The sequence below is a fragment of the Paroedura picta genome, chromosome 1, assembly GCF_049243985.1.
Source record: "Paroedura picta isolate Pp20150507F chromosome 1, Ppicta_v3.0, whole genome shotgun sequence".
Classification (NCBI taxonomy): Eukaryota; Metazoa; Chordata; class Lepidosauria; order Squamata; family Gekkonidae; genus Paroedura; species Paroedura picta.
In genome coordinates this window covers 187,834,939-187,854,249 of record NC_135369.1, presented here as the reverse complement: position 1 = coordinate 187,854,249, position 19,311 = coordinate 187,834,939, and positions in this window count along the sequence as shown.

Sequence of the window (19,311 nt, the reverse complement as noted above, 5' to 3'; positions counted from 1 at the left end):
AATTTTTCTCTTACAGGTCTAACACTTCTGAAAAACCAATACAACGCCCACCCGGAACAATATATAAAGCTAAACGAACCGTTCACTGGGTACTTATCCATACGAAAAACCCTATTGATTTACCTGTTTTAACAAGGAAGTTTTTACAAGGAAAAAAATATTTCTACATCCCATGGCCTCTCCCAACCATTTAAATTTTTCTCTTACACGTCTAACACTTCCAAAAAACCAATACAACGCCCACCCGGAACAATGTATAAAGCTAAACGAACCGTTCACTGGGTACTTATCCGTACGAAAATCCCTATTGATTTACCTGTTTTTAAAAGGAAATAAAATGTAAAAAAATATTTCTACATCCCATGGCCTTTCCCAACCATTTAAATCTTTCTCTTACAGGTCTAACACTTCTGAAAAACCAATACAACGCCCACCCGGAACAATATATAAAGCTAAACGAACCGTTCACTGGGTACTTATCCGTACGAAAAACCCTATTGATTTACCTGTTTTTAAAAGGAAGTAAATGTGAAAAAAATATTTCTACATCCCATGGCCTTTCCCAACCATTTAAATTTTTCTCTTACACGTCTAACACTTCCGAAAAACCAATACAACGCCCACCCGGAACAATATATAAAGCTAAACGAACCGTTCACTGGGTACTTATCCGTACGAAAAACCCTATTGATTTAAATGTTTTTACAAGGAAGTATATGTGAAAAAAATATTTCTACATCCCATGGCCTTTCCCAACCATTTAAATTTTTCTCTTACAGGTCTAACACTTCCTAAAAACCAAAACAACGCATACCCGGAACAATATATAAAGCTAAACGAACCGTTCACTGGGCACTTATCCGTACGAAAAACCCTATTGATTTACCTGTTTTTACAAGGAAATAAAATGTGAAAAAAATATTTCTACATCCCATGGCCTTTCCCAACCATTTAAATTTTTCTCTTACAGGTCTAACACTTCCGAAAAACCAAAACAACGCGCACCCGGAACAATATATAAAGCTAAACGAACGGTTCACTGGGTACTTATCCGTACGAAAATCCCTACTGATTTTCCTGTTTTTACAAGGAAGTAAAATGTGAAAAAAATATTTCTACATCCCATGGCCTTTCCCAACCATTTAAATTTTTCTCTTACAGGTCTAACACTTCCGAAAAAACAATACAACGCCCACCCGGAACAATATATAAAGCTAAACGAACGGTTCACTGGGTACTTATCCGTACGAAAAACCCTATTGATTTACCTGTTTTTACAAGGAAGTTTTTACAAGGAAAAAAATATTTCTACATCCCATGGCCTCTCCCAACCATTTAAATTTTTCTCTTACACGTCTAACACTTCCAAAAAACCAATACAACGCCCACCCGGAACAATATATAAAGCTAAACGAACCGTTCACTGGGTACTTATCCATACGAAAATCCCTATTGATTTACCTGTTTTTAAAAGGAAATAAAATGTGAAAAAAATATTTCTACATCCCATGGCCTTTCCCAACCATTTAAATTTTTCTCTTACAGGTCTAACACTTCTGAAAAACCAATACAACGCCCACCCGGAACAATATATAAAGCTAAACGAACCGTTCACTGGGTACTTATCCGTACGAAAAACCCTATTGATTTAAATGTTTTTACAAGGAAGTATATGTGAAAAAAATATTTCTACATCCCATGGCCTTTCCCAACCATTTAAATTTTTCTCTTACAGGTCTAACACTTCCTAAAAACCAAAACAACGCCCACCCGGAACAATATATAAAGCTAAACGAACCGTTCACTGGGCACTTATCCGTACGAAAAACCCTATTGATTTACCTGTTTTTACAAGGAAATAAAATGTGAAAAAAATATTTCTACATCCCATGGCCTTTCCCAACCATTTAAATTTTTCTCTTACACGTCTAACACTTCCGAAAAACCAATACAACGCCCACCCGGAACAATATATAAAGCTAAACGAACCGTTCACTGGGTACTTATCCGTACGAAAAACCCTATTGATTTAAATGTTTTTACAAGGAAGTATATGTGAAAAAAATATTTCTACATCCCATGGCCTTTCCCAACCATTTAAATTTTTCTCTTACAGGTCTAACACTTCCTAAAAACCAAAACAACGCCCACCCGGAACAATATATAAAGCTAAACGAACCGTTCACTGGGCACTTATCCGTACGAAAAACCCTATTGATTTACCTGTTTTTACAAGGAAATAAAATGTGAAAAAAATATTTCTACATCCCATGGCCTTTCCCAACCATTTAAATTTTTCTCTTACAGGTCTAACACTTCCTAAAAACCAATACAACGCCCACCCGGAACAATATATAAAGCTAAACGAACGGTTCACTGGGTACTTATCCGTACGAAAATCCCTACTGATTTTCCTGTTTTTACAAGGAAGTAAAATGTGAAAAAAATATTTCTACATCCCATGGCCTTTCCCAACCATTTAAATTTTTCTCTTACAGGTCTAACACTTCCGAAAAAACAATACAACGCCCACCCGGAACAATATATAAAGCTAAACGTACGGTTCACTGGGTACTTATCCGTACGAAAAACCCTATTGATTTACCTGTTTTTACAAGGAAGTAAATGTGAAAAAAATATTTCTACATCCCATGGCCTTTCCCAACCATTTAAATTTTTCTCTTACAGGTCTAACACTTCAGAAAAACCAATACAACGCCTACCCGGAAGAATATATAAATATAAATGAACCGTTCACTGGGTACTTATCCGTATGAAAATCCCTATCGATTTTCCTGTTTTTACAAGGAAGTAAAATGTGAAAAAAATATTTCTACATACCATGGCCTTTCCCAACCATTTAAATTTTTCTCTTACAGGTCTAACACTTCCGAAAAACCAAAACAACGCCCACCCGGAACAATATATAAAGCTAAACGAACGGTTCACTGGGTACTTATCCGTACGAAAATCCCTATTGATTTTCCTGTTTTTACAAGGAAGTAAAATGTGAAAAAAATATTTCTACATCCCATGGCCTTTCCCAACCATTTAAATTTTTCTCTTACAGGTCTAACACTTCGGAAAAAACAATACAACGCCCACCCGGAACCATATATAAAGCTAAACGTACGGTTCACTGGGCACTTATCCGTACGAAAAACCCTATTGATTTACCTGTTTTTACAAGGAAGTAAATGTGAAAAAAATATTTCTACATCCCATGGCCTTTCCCAACCATTTAAATTTTTCTCTTACAGGTCTAACACTTCCAAAAAACCAATACAACGCCCACCCGGAAGAATAAATAAAGATAAACGAACCGTTCACTGGGTACTTATCCGTATGAAAATCCCTATCGATTTACCTGTTTTTACAAGGAAGTATATGTGAAAAAAATCTTTCTACATCCCATGGCCTTTCCCAACCATTTAAATTTTTCTCTTACAGGTCTAACACTTCCTAAAAACCAAAACAACGCCCACCCAGAACAATATATAAAGCTAAACGAACCGTTCACTGGGCACTTATCCGTACGAAAAACCCTATTGATTTACCTGTTTTTACAAGGAAGTAAATGTGAAAAAAATATTTCTACATCCCATGGCCTTTCCCAACCATTTAAATTTTTCTCTTACAGGTCTAACACTTCCAAAAAAACAATACAACGCCCACCCGGAACAATATATAAAGCTAAACGTACGGTTCACTGGGTACTTATCCGTACGAAAAACCCTATTGATTTACCTGTTTTTACAAGGAAGTAAATGTGAAAAAAATATTTCTACATCCCATGGCCTTTCCCAACCATTTAAATTTTTCTCTTACAGGTCTAACATTTCAGAAAAACCAATACAACGCCCACCCGGAAGAATGTATAAAGATAAACGAACCGTTCACTGGGTACTTATCCGTATGAAAATCCCTATCGATTTTCCTGTTTTTACAAGGAAGTAAAATGTGAAAAAAATATTTCTACATCCCATGGCCTTTCCCAACCATTTAAATTTTTCTCTTACAGGTCTAACACTTCCGAAAAACCAAAACAACGCCCACCCGGAACAATATATAAAGCTAAACGAACGGTTCACTGGGTACTTATCCGTACGAAAATCGATATTGATTTTCCTGTTTTTACAAGGAAGTAAAATGTGAAAAAAATATTTCTACATCCCATGGCCTTTCCCAACCATTTAAATTTTTCTCTTACAGGTCTAACACTTCCGAAAAAACAATACAACGCCCACCCGGAACAATATATAAAGCTAAACGTACGGTTCACTGGGCACTTATCCGTACGAAAAACCCTATTGATTTACCTGTTTTTACAAGGAAGTAAATGTGAAAAAAATATTTCTACATCCCATGGGCTTTCCCAACCATTTAAATTTTTCTCTTACAGGTCTAACACTTCAGAAAAACCAATACAACGCCCACCCGGAAGAATATATAAAGATAAACGAACCGTTCACTGGGTACTTATCCGTATGAAAATCCCTATCGATTTACCTGTTTTTACAAGGAAGTATATGTGAAAAAAAATATTTCTACATCCCATGGCCTTTCCCAACCATTAAAATTTTTCTCTTACAGGTCTAACACTTCCTAAAAACCAAAACAACGCCCACCCGGAACAATATATAAAGCTAAACGAACCGTTCACTGGGCACTTATCCGTACGAAAAACCCTATTGATTTACCTGTTTTTACAAGGAAATAAAATGTGAAAAAAATATTTCTACATCCCATGGCCTTTCCCAACCATTAAAATTTTTCTCTTACAGGTCTAACACTTCCTAAAAACCAAAACAACGCCCACCCGGAACAATATATAAAGCTAAACGAACGGTTCACTGGGTACTTATCCGTACGAAAATCCCTATTGATTTTCCTGTTTTTACAAGGAAGTAAAATGTGAAAAAAATATTTCTACATCCCATGGCCTTTCCCAACCATTTAAATTTTTCTCTTACAGGTCTAACACTTCCGAAAAACCAATACAACGCCCACCCGGAAGAATATATAAAGATAAACGAACCGTTCACTGGGTACTTATCCGTATGAAAATCCCTATCGATTTTCCTGTTTTTACAAGGAAGTAAAATGTGAAAAAAATATTTCTAAATCCCATGGCCTTTCCCAACCATTTAAATTTTTCTCTTACATGTCTAACACTTCTGAAAAACCAAAACAACGCCCACCCGGAACAATATATAAAGCTAAACGAACGGTTCACTGGGTACTTATCCGTACGAAAATCCCTATTGATTTTCCTGTTTTTACAAGGAAGTAAAATGTGAAAAAAATATTTCTACATCCCATGGCCTTTCCCAACCATTTAAATTTTTCTCTTACAGGTCTAACACTTCCTAAAAACCAATACAACGCCCACCCGGAACAATATATAAAGCTAAACGAACGGTTCACTGGGTACTTATCCGTACGAAAATCCCTACTGATTTTCCTGTTTTTACAAGGAAGTAAAATGTGAAAAAAATATTTCTACATCCCATGGCCTTTCCCAACCATTTAAATTTTTCTCTTACAGGTCTAACACTTCCGAAAAAACAATACAACGCCCACCCGGAACAATATATAAAGCTAAACGTACGGTTCACTGGGTACTTATCCGTACGAAAAACCCTATTGATTTACCTGTTTTTACAAGGAAGTAAATGTGAAAAAAATATTTCTACATCCCATGGCCTTTCCCAACCATTTAAATTTTTCTCTTACAGGTCTAACACTTCAGAAAAACCAATACAACGCCTACCCGGAAGAATATATAAAGATAAATGAACCGTTCACTGGGTACTTATCTGTATGAAAATCCCTATCGATTTTCCTGTTTTTACAAGGAAGTAAAATGTGAAAAAAATATTTCTACATCCCATGGCCTTTCCCAACCATTTAAATTTTTCTCTTACAGGTCTAACACTTCCGAAAAACCAATACAACGCCCACCCGGAAGAATATATAAAGATAAACGAACCGTTCACTGGGTACTTATCCGTATGAAAATCCCTATCGATTTTCCTGTTTTTACAAGGAAGTAAAATGTGAAAAAAATATTTCTAAATCCCATGGCCTTTCCCAACCATTTAAATTTTTCTCTTACATGTCTAACACTTCTGAAAAACCAAAACAACGCCCACCCGGAACAATATATAAAGCTAAACGAACGGTTCACTGGGTACTTATCCGTACGAAAATCCCTATTGATTTTCCTGTTTTTACAAGGAAGTAAAATGTGAAAAAAATATTTCTACATCCCATGGCCTTTCCCAACCATTTAAATTTTTCTCTTACAGGTCTAACACTTCCTAAAAACCAATACAACGCCCACCCGGAACAATATATAAAGCTAAACGAACGGTTCACTGGGTACTTATCCGTACAAAAATCCCTACTGATTTTCCTGTTTTTACAAGGAAGTAAAATGTGAAAAAAATATTTCTACATCCCATGGCCTTTCCCAACCATTTAAATTTTTCTCTTACAGGTCTAACACTTCCGAAAAAACAATACAACGCCCACCCGGAACAATATATAAAGCTAAACGTACGGTTCACTGGGTACTTATCCGTACGAAAAACCCTATTGATTTACCTGTTTTTACAAGGAAGTAAATGTGAAAAAAATATTTCTACATCCCATGGCCTTTCCCAACCATTTAAATTTTTCTCTTACAGGTCTAACACTTCAGAAAAACCAATACAACGCCTACCCGGAAGAATATATAAAGATAAATGAACCGTTCACTGGGTACTTATCCGTATGAAAATCCCTATCGATTTTCCTGTTTTTACAAGGAAGTAAAATGTGAAAAAAATATTTCTACATACCATGGCCTTTCCCAACCATTTAAATTTTTCTCTTACAGGTCTAACACTTCCGAAAAACCAAAACAACGCCCACCCGGAACAATATATAAAGCTAAACGAACGGTTCACTGGGTACTTATCCGTACGAAAATCCCTATTGATTTTCCTGTTTTTACAAGGAAGTAAAATGTGAAAAAAATATTTCTACATCCCATGGCCTTTCCCAACCATTTAAATTTTTCTCTTACAGGTCTAACACTTCGGAAAAAACAATACAACGCCCACCCGGAACCATATATAAAGCTAAACGTACGGTTCACTGGGCACTTATCCGTACGAAAAACCCTATTGATTTACCTGTTTTTACAAGGAAGTAAATGTGAAAAAAATATTTCTACATCCCATGGCCTTTCCCAACCATTTAAATTTTTCTCTTACAGGTCTAACACTTCCAAAAAACCAATACAACGCCCACCCGGAAGAATAAATAAAGATAAACGAACCGTTCACTGGGTACTTATCCGTATGAAAATCCCTATCGATTTACCTGTTTTTACAAGGAAGTATATGTGAAAAAAATCTTTCTACATCCCATGGCCTTTCCCAACCATTTAAATTTTTCTCTTACAGGTCTAAAACTTCCTAAAAACCAAAACAACGCCCACCCAGAACAATATATAAAGCTAAACGAACCGTTCACTGGGCACTTATCCGTACGAAAAACCCTATTGATTTACCTGTTTTTACAAGGAAGTAAATGTGAAAAAAATATTTCTACATCCCATGGCCTTTCCCAACCATTTAAATTTTTCTCTTACAGGTCTAACACTTCAGAAAAACCAATACAACGCCCACCCGGAAGAATGTATAAAGATAAACGAACCGTTCACTGGGTACTTATCCGTATGAAAATCCCTATCGATTTTCCTGTTTTTACAAGGAAGTAAAATGTGAAAAAAATATTTCTACATCCCATGGCCTTTCCCAACCATTTAAATTTTTCTCTTACAGGTCTAACACTTCCGAAAAACCAAAACAACGCCCACCCGGAACAATATATAAAGCTAAACGAACGGTTCACTGGGTACTTATCCGTACGAAAATCGATATTGATTTTCCTGTTTTTACAAGGAAGTAAAATGTGAAAAAAATATTTCTACATCCCATGGCCTTTCCCAACCATTTAAATTTTTCTCTTACAGGTCTAACACTTCCGAAAAAACAATACAACGCCCACCCGGAACAATATATAAAGCTAAACGTACGGTTCACTGGGCACTTATCCGTACGAAAAACCCTATTGATTTACCTGTTTTTACAAGGAAGTAAATGTGAAAAAAATATTTCTACATCCCATGGGCTTTCCCAACCATTTAAATTTTTCTCTTACAGGTCTAACACTTCAGAAAAACCAATACAACGCCCACCCGGAAGAATATATAAAGATAAACGAACCGTTCACTGGGTACTTATCCGTATGAAAATCCCTATCGATTTACCTGTTTTTACAAGGAAGTATATGTGAAAAAAAATATTTCTACATCCCATGGCCTTTCCCAACCATTAAAATTTTTCTCTTACAGGTCTAACACTTCCTAAAAACCAAAACAACGCCCACCCGGAACAATATATAAAGCTAAACGAACCGTTCACTGGGCACTTATCCGTACGAAAAACCCTATTGATTTACCTGTTTTTACAAGGAAATAAAATGTGAAAAAAATATTTCTACATCCCATGGCCTTTCCCAACCATTAAAATTTTTCTCTTACAGGTCTAACACTTCCTAAAAACCAAAACAACGCCCACCCGGAACAATATATAAAGCTAAACGAACGGTTCACTGGGTACTTATCCGTACGAAAATCCCTATTGATTTTCCTGTTTTTACAAGGAAGTAAAATGTGAAAAAAATATTTCTACATCCCATGGCCTTTCCCAACCTTTTAAATTTTTCTCTTACAGGTCTAACACTTCCGAAAAACCAATACAACGCCCACCCGGAAGAATATATAAAGATAAACGAACCGTTCACTGGGTACTTATCCGTACGAAAAACCCTATTGATTTTCCTGTTTTTACAAGGAAGTAAAATGTGAAAAAAATATTTCTAAATCCCATGGCCTTTCCCAACCATTTAAATTTTTCTCTTACATGTCTAACACTTCTGAAAAACCAAAACAACGCCCACCCGGAACAATATATAAAGCTAAACGAACGGTTCACTGGGTACTTATCCGTACGAAAATCCCTATTGATTTTCCTGTTTTTACAAGGAAGTAAAATGTGAAAAAAATATTTCTACATCCCATGGCCTTTCCCAACCATTTAAATTTTTCTCTTACAGGTCTAACACTTCCGAAAAAACAATACAACGCCCACCCGGAACAATATATAAAGCTAAACGTACGGTTCACTGGGCACTTATCCGTACGAAAAACCCTATTGATTTACCTGTTTTTACAAGGATGTAAATGTGAAAAAAATATTTCTACATCCCATGGCCTTTCCCAACCATTTAAATTTTTCTCTTACAGGTCTAACACTTCCGAAAAACCAAAACAACGCCCACCCGGAACAATATATAAAGCTAAACGAACCGTTCACTGCGTACTTATCTGTACGAAAAACCCTATTGATTTACCTGTTTTTACAAGGAAGTATATGTGAAAAAAATATTTCTACATCCCATGGCCTTTCCCAACCATTTAAATTTTTCTCTTACAAGTCTAACACTTCCTAAAAACCAAAACAACGCCCACCCGGAACAATATATAAAGCTATACGAACCGTTCACTGGGTACTTATCCGTACGAAAATCCCTATTGATTTTCCTGTTTTTACAAGGAAGTAAAATGTGAAAAAAATATTTCTACATCCCATGGCCTTTCCCAACCATTTAAATTTTTCTCTTACAGGTCTAAGACTTCAGAAAAACCAATACAACGCCCACCCGGAAGAATATATAAAGATAAACGAACCGTTCACTGGGCACTTATCCGTACGAAAAACCATATTGATTTACCTGTTTTTACAAGGAAATAAAATGTGAAAAGAATATTTCTACATCTCATGGCCTTTCCCAACCATTTAAATTTTTCTCTTACAGGTCTAACACTTCTGAAAAACCAATTCAACGCCCACCCGGAACAATATATAAAGCTAAACGAACCGTTCACTGGGTACTTATCCGTACGAAAAACCCTATTGATTTACCTGTTTTTACAAAGAAGTAAACGTGAAAAAAATATTTCTACATCCCATGGCCTTTCCCAACCATTTAAATTTTTCTCTTACAGGTCTAACACTTCCAAAAAACCAATACAACGCCCACCCAGAACAATATATAAAGCTAAACGAACCGTTCACTGGGTACTTATCCGTACGAAAAACCCTATTGATTTACCTGTTTTTACAAGGAAGTAAACGTGAAAAAAATATTTCTACATCCCATGGCCTTTCCCAACCATTTAAATTTTTCTCTTACAGGTCTAACACTTCCAAAAAACCAATACAACGCCCACCCAGAACAATATATAAAGCTAAACGAACCGTTCACTGGGTACTTATCCGTACGAAAATCCCTATTGATTTACCTCTTTTTAAAAGGAAATAAAATGTGAAAAAAATATTTCTACATCCCATGGCCTTTCCCAACCATTTAAATTTTTCTCTTACAGGTCTAACACTTCTGAAAAACCAATACAACGCCCACCCGGAACAATATATAAAGCTAAACGAACCGTTCACTGGGTACTTATCCGTACGAAAAACCCTATTGATTTACCTGTTTTTACAAGGAAGTAAATGTGAAAAAAATATTTCTACATCCCATGGCCTTTCCCAACCATTTAAATTTTTCTCTTACATGTCTAACACTTCTGAAAAACCAAAACAACGCCCACCCGGAACAATATATAAAGCTAAACGAACGGTTCACTGGGTACTTATCCGTACGAAAATCCCTATTGATTTTCCTGTTTTTACAAGGAAGTAAAATGTGAAAAAAATATTTCTACATCCCATGGCCTTTCCCAACCATTTAAATTTTTCTCTTACAGGTCTAACACTTCCGAAAAAACAATACAACGCCCACCCGGAACAATATATAAAGCTAAACGTACGGTTCACTGGGCACTTATCCGTACGAAAAACCCTATTGATTCACCTGTTTTTACAAGGAAGTAAATGTGAAAAAAATATTTCTACATCCCATGGCCTTTCCCAACCATTTAAATTTTTCTCTTACAGGTCTAACACTTCCGAAAAACCAAAACAACGCCCACCCGGAACAATATATAAAGCTAAACGAACCGTTCACTGCGTACTTATCCGTACGAAAAACCCTATTGATTTACCTCTTTTTAAAAGGAAATAAAATGTGAAAAAAATATTTCTACATCCCATGGCCTTTCCCAACCATTTAAATTTTTCTCTTACAGGTCTAACACTTCTGAAAAACCAATACAACGCCCACCCGGAACAATATATAAAGCTAAACGAACCGTTCACTGGGTACTTATCCGTACGAAAAACCCTATTGATTTACCTGTTTTTACAAGGAAGTAAATGTGAAAAAAATATTTCTACATCCCATGGCCTTTCCCAACCATTTAAATTTTTCTCTTACACGTCTAACACTTCAGAAAAACCAATACAACGCCCACCCGGAAGAATATATAAAGATAAACGAACCGTTCACTGGGTACTTATCCGTATGAAAATCCCTATCGATTTTCCTGTTTTTCAAGGAAGTAAAATGTGAAAAAAATATTTCTACATCCCATGGCCTTTCCCAACCATTTAAATTTTTCTCTTACAGGTCTAACACTTCCGAAAAAACAATACAACGCCCACCCGGAACAATGTATAAAGCTAAACAAACCGTTCACTGGGTACTTATCCGTATGAAAATCCCTATCGATTTTCCTGTTTTTACAAGGAAGTAAAATGTGAAAAAAATATTTCTACATCCCATGGCCTTTCCCAACCATTTAAATTTTTCTCTTACAGGTCTAACACTTCTGAAAGAACAATACAACGCCCACCCGGAACAATGTATAAAGCTAAACAAACCGTTCACTGGGCACTTATCTGTACGAAAAACCCTATTGATTTACCTGTTTTTACAAGGAAATAAAATGTGAAAAAAATATTTCTACATCTCATGGCCTTTCCCAACCATTTAAATTTTTTTCTTACAGGTCTAACGCTTCCGAAATACCAATACAACGCCCACCCGGAACAATATATAAAGCTAAACGAACCGTTCACTGGGTACATATCCGTACGAAAATCCCTATTGATTTTCCTGTTTTTATAAGGAAGTAAAATGTGAAAAAAATATTTCTACATCCCATGGCCTTTCCCAACCATTTAAATTTTTCTCTTACAGGTCTAACACTTCCTAAAAACCAAAACAACGCCCACCCGGAACAATATATAAAGCTAAACGAACCGTTCACTGGGCACTTATCCGTACGAAAAACCCTATTGATTTACCTGTTTTTACAAGGAAATAAAATGTGAAAAAAATATTTCTACATCCCATGGCCTTTCCCAACCATTTAAATTTTTCTCTTACAGGTCTAACACTTCCGAAAAACCAAAACAACGCCCACCCGGAACAATAAATAAAGCTAAACGAACGGTTCACTGGGTACTTATCCGTACGAAAATCCCTATTGATTTTCCTGTATTTACAAGGAAGTAAAATGTGAAAAAAATATTTCTACATCCCATGGCCTTTCCCAACCATTTAAATTTTTCTCTTACAGGTCTAACACTTCCGAAAAAACAATACAACGCCCACCCAGAACAATATATAAAGCTAAACGAACAGTTCACTGGGTACTTATCCGTACGAAAAACCCTATTGATTTACCTGTTTTTACAAGGAAGTAAATGTGAAAAAAATATTTCTACATCCCATGGCCTTTCCCAACCATTTAAATTTTTCTCTTACAGGTCTAACACTTCAGAAAAACCAATACAACGCCCACCCGGAAGAATATATAAAGATAAACGAACCGTTCACTGGGTACTTATCCGTATGAAAATCCCTATCGATTTTCCTGTTTTTACAAGGAAGTAAAATGTGAAAAAAATATTTCTACATCCCATGGCCTTTCCCAACCATTTAAATTTTTCTCTTACAGGTCTAACACTTCCGAAAAAACAATACAACGCCCACCCGGAACAATGTATAAAGCTAAACAAACCGTTCACTGGGTACTTATCCGTATGAAAATCCCTATCGATTTTCCTGTTTTTACAAGGAAGTAAAATGTGAAAAAAATATTTCTACATCCCATGGCCTTTCCCAACCATTTAAATTTTTCTCTTACAGGTCTAACACTTCTGAAAGAACAATACAACGCCCACCCGGAACAATGTATAAAGCTAAACAAACCGTTCACTGGGCACTTATCTGTATGAAAAACCCTATTGATTTACCTGTTTTTACAAGGAAATAAAATGTGAAAAAAATATTTCTACATCTCATGGCCTTTCCCAACCATTTAAATTTTTTTCTTACAGGTCTAACGCTTCCGAAATACCAATTCAACGCCCACCCGGAACAATATATAAAGCTAAACGAACCGTTCACTGGGTACATATCCGTACGAAAATCCCTATTGATTTTCCTGTTTTTATAAGGAAGTAAAATGTGAAAAAAATATTTCTACATCCCATGGCCTTTCCCAACCATTTAAATTTTTCTCTTACAGGTCTAACACTTCCTAAAAACCAAAACAACGCCCACCCGGAACAATATATAAAGCTAAACGAACCGTTCACTGGGCACTTATCCTTACGAAAAACCCTATTGATTTACCTGTTTTTACAAGGAAATAAAATGTGAAAAAAATATTTCTACATCCCATGGCCTTTCCCAACCATTTAAATTTTTCTCTTACAGGTCTAACACTTCCGAAAAACCAAAACAACGCCCACCCGGAACAATAAATAAAGCTAAACGAACGGTTCACTGGGTACTTATCCGTACGAAAATCCCTATTGATTTTCCTGTATTTACAAGGAAGTAAAATGTGAAAAAAATATTTCTACATCCCATGGCCTTTCCCAACCATTTAAATTTTTCTCTTACAGGTCTAACACTTCCGAAAAAACAATACAACGCCCACCCAGAACAATATATAAAGCTAAACGAACGGTTCACTGGGTACTTATCCGTACGAAAAACCCTATTGATTTACCTGTTTTTACAAGGAAGTAAATGTGAAAAAAATATTTCTACATCCCATGGCCTTTCCCAACCATTTAAATTTTTCTCTTACAGGTCTAACACTTCAGAAAAACCAATACAACGCCCACCCGGAAGAATATATAAAGATAAACGAACCGTTCACTGGGTACTTATCCGTATGAAAATCCCTATCGATTTTCCTGTTTTTACAAGGAAGTAAAATGTGAAAAAAATATTTCTACATCCCATGGCCTTTCCCAACCATTTAAATTTTTCTCTTACAGGTCTAACACTTCCGAAAAAACAATACAACGCCCACCCGGAACAATGTATAAAGCTAAACAAACCGTTCATTGGGCACTTATCCGTACGAAAAACCCTATTGATTTACCTGTTTTTACAAGGAAATAAAATGTGAAAAGAATATTTCTACATCTCATGGCCTTTCCCAACTATTTAAATTTTTCTCTTACAGGTCTAACACTTCTGAAAAACCAATTCAACGCCCACCCGGAACAATATATAAAGCTAAACGAACCGTTCACTGGGTACTTATCCGTACGAAAAACCCTATTGATTTACCTGTTTTTACAAGGAAATAAAATGTGAAAAGAATATTTCTACATCTCATGGCCTTTCCCAACCATTTAAATTTTTCTCTTACAGGTCTAACACTTCCGAAAAAACAATACAACGCCCACCCAGAACAATATATAAAGCTAAACGAACAGTTCACTGGGTACTTATCCGTACGAAAAACCCTATTGATTTACCTGTTTTTACAAGGAAGTAAATGTGAAAAAAATATTTCTACATCCCATGGCCTTTCCCAACCATTTAAATTTTTCTCTTACAGGTCTAACACTTCAGAAAAACCAATACAACGCCCACCCGGAAGAATATATAAAGATAAACGAACCGTTCACTGGGTACTTATCCGTATGAAAATCCCTATCGATTTTCCTGTTTTTACAAGGAAGTAAAATGTGAAAAAAATATTTCTACATCCCATGGCCTTTCCCAACCATTTAAATTTTTCTCTTACAGGTCTAACACTTCCGAAAAAACAATACAACGCCCACCCGGAACAATGTATAAAGCTAAACAAACCGTTCACTGGGTACTTATCCGTATGAAAATCCCTATCGATTTTCCTGTTTTTACAAGGAAGTAAAATGTGAAAAAAATATTTCTACATCCCATGGCCTTTCCCAACCATTTAAATTTTTCTCTTACAGGTCTAACACTTCTGAAAGAACAATACAACGCCCACCCGGAACAATGTATAAAGCTAAACAAACCGTTCACTGGGCACTTATCTGTACGAAAAACCCTATTGATTTACCTGTTTTTACAAGGAAATAAAATGTGAAAAAAATATTTCTACATCTCATGGCCTTTCCCAACCATTTAAATTTTTTTCTTACAGGTCTAACGCTTCCGAAATACCAATTCAACGCCCACCCGGAACAATATATAAAGCTAAACGAACCGTTCACTGGGTACATATCCGTACGAAAATCCCTATTGATTTTCCTGTTTTTATAAGGAAGTAAAATGTGAAAAAAATATTTCTACATCCCATGGCCTTTCCCAACCATTTAAATTTTTCTCTTACAGGTCTAACACTTCCTAAAAACCAAAACAACGCCCACCCGGAACAATATATAAAGCTAAACGAACCGTTCACTGGGCACTTATCCGTACGAAAAACCCTATTGATTTACCTGTTTTTACAAGGAAATAAAATGTGAAAAAAATATTTCTACATCCCATGGCCTTTCCCAACCATTTAAATTTTTCTCTTACAGGTCTAACACTTCCGAAAAACCAAAACAACGCCCACCCGGAACAATAAATAAAGCTAAACGAACGGTTCACTGGGTACTTATCCGTACGAAAATCCCTATTGATTTTCCTGTATTTACAAGGAAGTAAAATGTGAAAAAAATATTTCTACATCCCATGGCCTTTCCCAACCATTTAAATTTTTCTCTTACAGGTCTAACACTTCCGAAAAAACAATACAACGCCCACCCAGAACAATATATAAAGCTAAACGAACGGTTCACTGGGTACTTATCCGTACGAAAAACCCTATTGATTTACCTGTTTTTACAAGGAAGTAAATGTGAAAAAAATATTTCTACATCCCATGGCCTTTCCCAACCATTTAAATTTTTCTCTTACAGGTCTAACACTTCAGAAAAACCAATACAACGCCCACCCGGAAGAATATATAAAGATAAACGAACCGTTCACTGGGTACTTATCCGTATGAAAATCCCTATCGATTTTCCTGTTTTTACAAGGAAGTAAAATGTGAAAAAAATATTTCTACATCCCATGGCCTTTCCCAACCATTTAAATTTTTCTCTTACAGGTCTAACACTTCCGAAAAAACAATACAACGCCCACCCGGAACAATGTATAAAGCTAAACAAACCGTTCACTGGGCACTTATCCGTACGAAAAACCCTATTGATTTACCTGTTTTTACAAGGAAATAAAATGTGAAAAGAATATTTCTACATCTCATGGCCTTTCCCAACTATTTAAATTTTTCTCTTACAGGTCTAACACTTCTGAAAAACCAATTCAACGCCCACCCGGAACAATATATAAAGCTAAACGAACCGTTCACTGGGTACTTATCCGTACGAAAAACCCTATTGATTTACCTGTTTTTACAAGGAAATAAAATGTGAAAAGAATATTTCTACATCTCATGGCCTTTCCCAACCATTTAAATTTTTCTCTTACAGGTCTAACACTTCCGAAAAAACAATACAACGCCCACCCGGAACAATATATAAAGCTAAACGAACGGTTCACTGGGTACTTATCCGTACGAAAAACCCTATTGATTTACCTGTTTTTACAAGGAAGTAAATGTGAAAAAAATATTTCTACATCCCATGGCCTTTCCCAACCATTTAAATTTTTTTCTTACAGGTCTAACACTTCAGAAAAACCAATACAACGCCCACCCGGAAGAATATATAAAGATAAACGAACCGTTCACTGGGTACTTATCCATATGAAAATCCCTATCGATTTTCCTGTTCTTACAAGGAAGTAAAATGTGAAAAAAATATTTCTACATCCCATGGCCTTTCCCAACCATTTAAATTTTTCTCTTACAGGTCTAACACTTCCGAAAAAACAATACAACGCCCACCCGGAACAATGTATAAAGCTAAACAAACCGTTCACTGGGCACTTATCCGTACGAAAAACCCTATTGATTTACCTGTTTTTACAAGGAAATAAAATGTGAAAAGAATATTTCTACATCTCATGGCCTTTCCCAACCATTTAAATTTTTCTCTTACAGGTCTAACACTTCTGAAAAACCAATTCAACGCCCACCCGGAACAATATATAAAGCTAAACGAACCGTTCACTGGGTACTTATCCGTACGAAAAACCCTATTGATTTACCTGTTTTTACAAGGAAATAAAATGTGAAAAGAATATTTCTACATCTCATGGCCTTTCCCAACCATTTAAATTTTTCTCTTACAGGTCTAACACTTCTGAAAAACCAATTCAACGCCCACCCGGAAAAATATATAAAAAGCTAAACGAACCGTTCACTGGGTACTTATCCGTACGAAAAACCCTATTGATTTACCTGTTTTTACAAGGAAGTAAACGTGAAAAAAATATTTCTACATCCCATGGCCTTTCCCAACCATTTAAATTTTTCTCTTACAGGTCTAACACTTCCAAAAAACCAATACAACGCCCACCCAGAACAATATATAAAGCTAAACGAACCGTTCACTGGGTACGTATCCGTACGAAAATCCCTATTGATTTACCTGTTTTTAAAAGGAAATAAAATGTGAAAAAAATATTTCTACATCCCATGGCCTTTCCCAACCATTTAAATTTTTCTCTTACAGGTCTAACACTTCTGAAAAACCAATACAACGCCCACCCGGAACAATATATAAAGCTAAACGAACCGTTCACTGGGTACTTATCCGTACGAAAAACCCTATTGATTTACCTGTTTTTACAAGGAAGTAAATGTGAAAAAAATATTTCTACATCCCATGGCCTTTCCCAACCATTTAAATTTTTCTCTTACACGTCTAACACTTCCGAAAAACCAATACAACGCCCACCCGGAACAATATATAAAGCTAAACGAACCGTTCACTGGGTACTTATCCGTACGAAAAACCCTATTGATTTACCTGTTTTTACAAGGAAGTATATGTGAAAAAAATATTTCTACATCCCATGGCCTTTCCCAACCATTTAAATTTTTCTCTTACAGGTCTAACACTTCCTAAAAACCAAAACAACGCCCACCCGGAACAATATATAAAGCTAAACGAACCGTTCACTGGGCACTTATCCGTACGAAAAACCCTATTGATTTACCTGTTTTTACAAGGAAATAAAATGTGAAAAAAATATTTCTACATCTCATGGCCTTTCCCAACCATTTAAATTTTTCTCTTACAGGTCTAACACTTCTGAAAAACCAATTCAACGCCCACCCGGAAAAATATATAAAAAGCTAAACGAACCGTTCACTGGGTACTTATCCGTACGAAAAACCCTATTGATTTACCTGTTTTTACAAGGAAGTAAACGTGAAAAAAATATTTCTACATCCCATGGCCTTTCCCAACCATTTAAATTTTTCTCTTACAGGTCTAACACTTCCAAAAAACCAATACAACGCCCACCCAGAACAATATATAAAGCTAAACGAACCGTTCACTGGGTACGTATCCGTACGAAAATCCCTATTGATTTACCTGTTTTTAAAAGGAAATAAAATGTGAAAAAAATATTTCTACATCCCATGGCCTTTCCCAACCATTTAAATTTTTCTCTTACAGGTCTAACACTTCTGAAAAACCAATACAACGCCCACCCGGAACAATATATAAAGCTAAACGAACCGTTCACTGGGTACTTATCCGTACGAAAAACCCTATTGATTTACCTGTTTTTACAAGGAAGTAAATGTGAAAAAAATATTTCTACATCCCATGGCCTTTCCCAACCATTTAAATTTTTCTCTTACACGTCTAACACTTCCGAAAAACCAATACAACGCCCACCCGGAACAATATATAAAGCTAAACGAACCGTTCACTGGGTACTTATCCGTACGAAAAACCCTATTGATTTACCTGTTTTTACAAGGAAGTATATGTGAAAAAAATATTTCTACATCCCATGGCCTTTCCCAACCATTTAAATTTTTCTCTTACAGGTCTAACACTTCCTAAAAACCAAAACAACGCC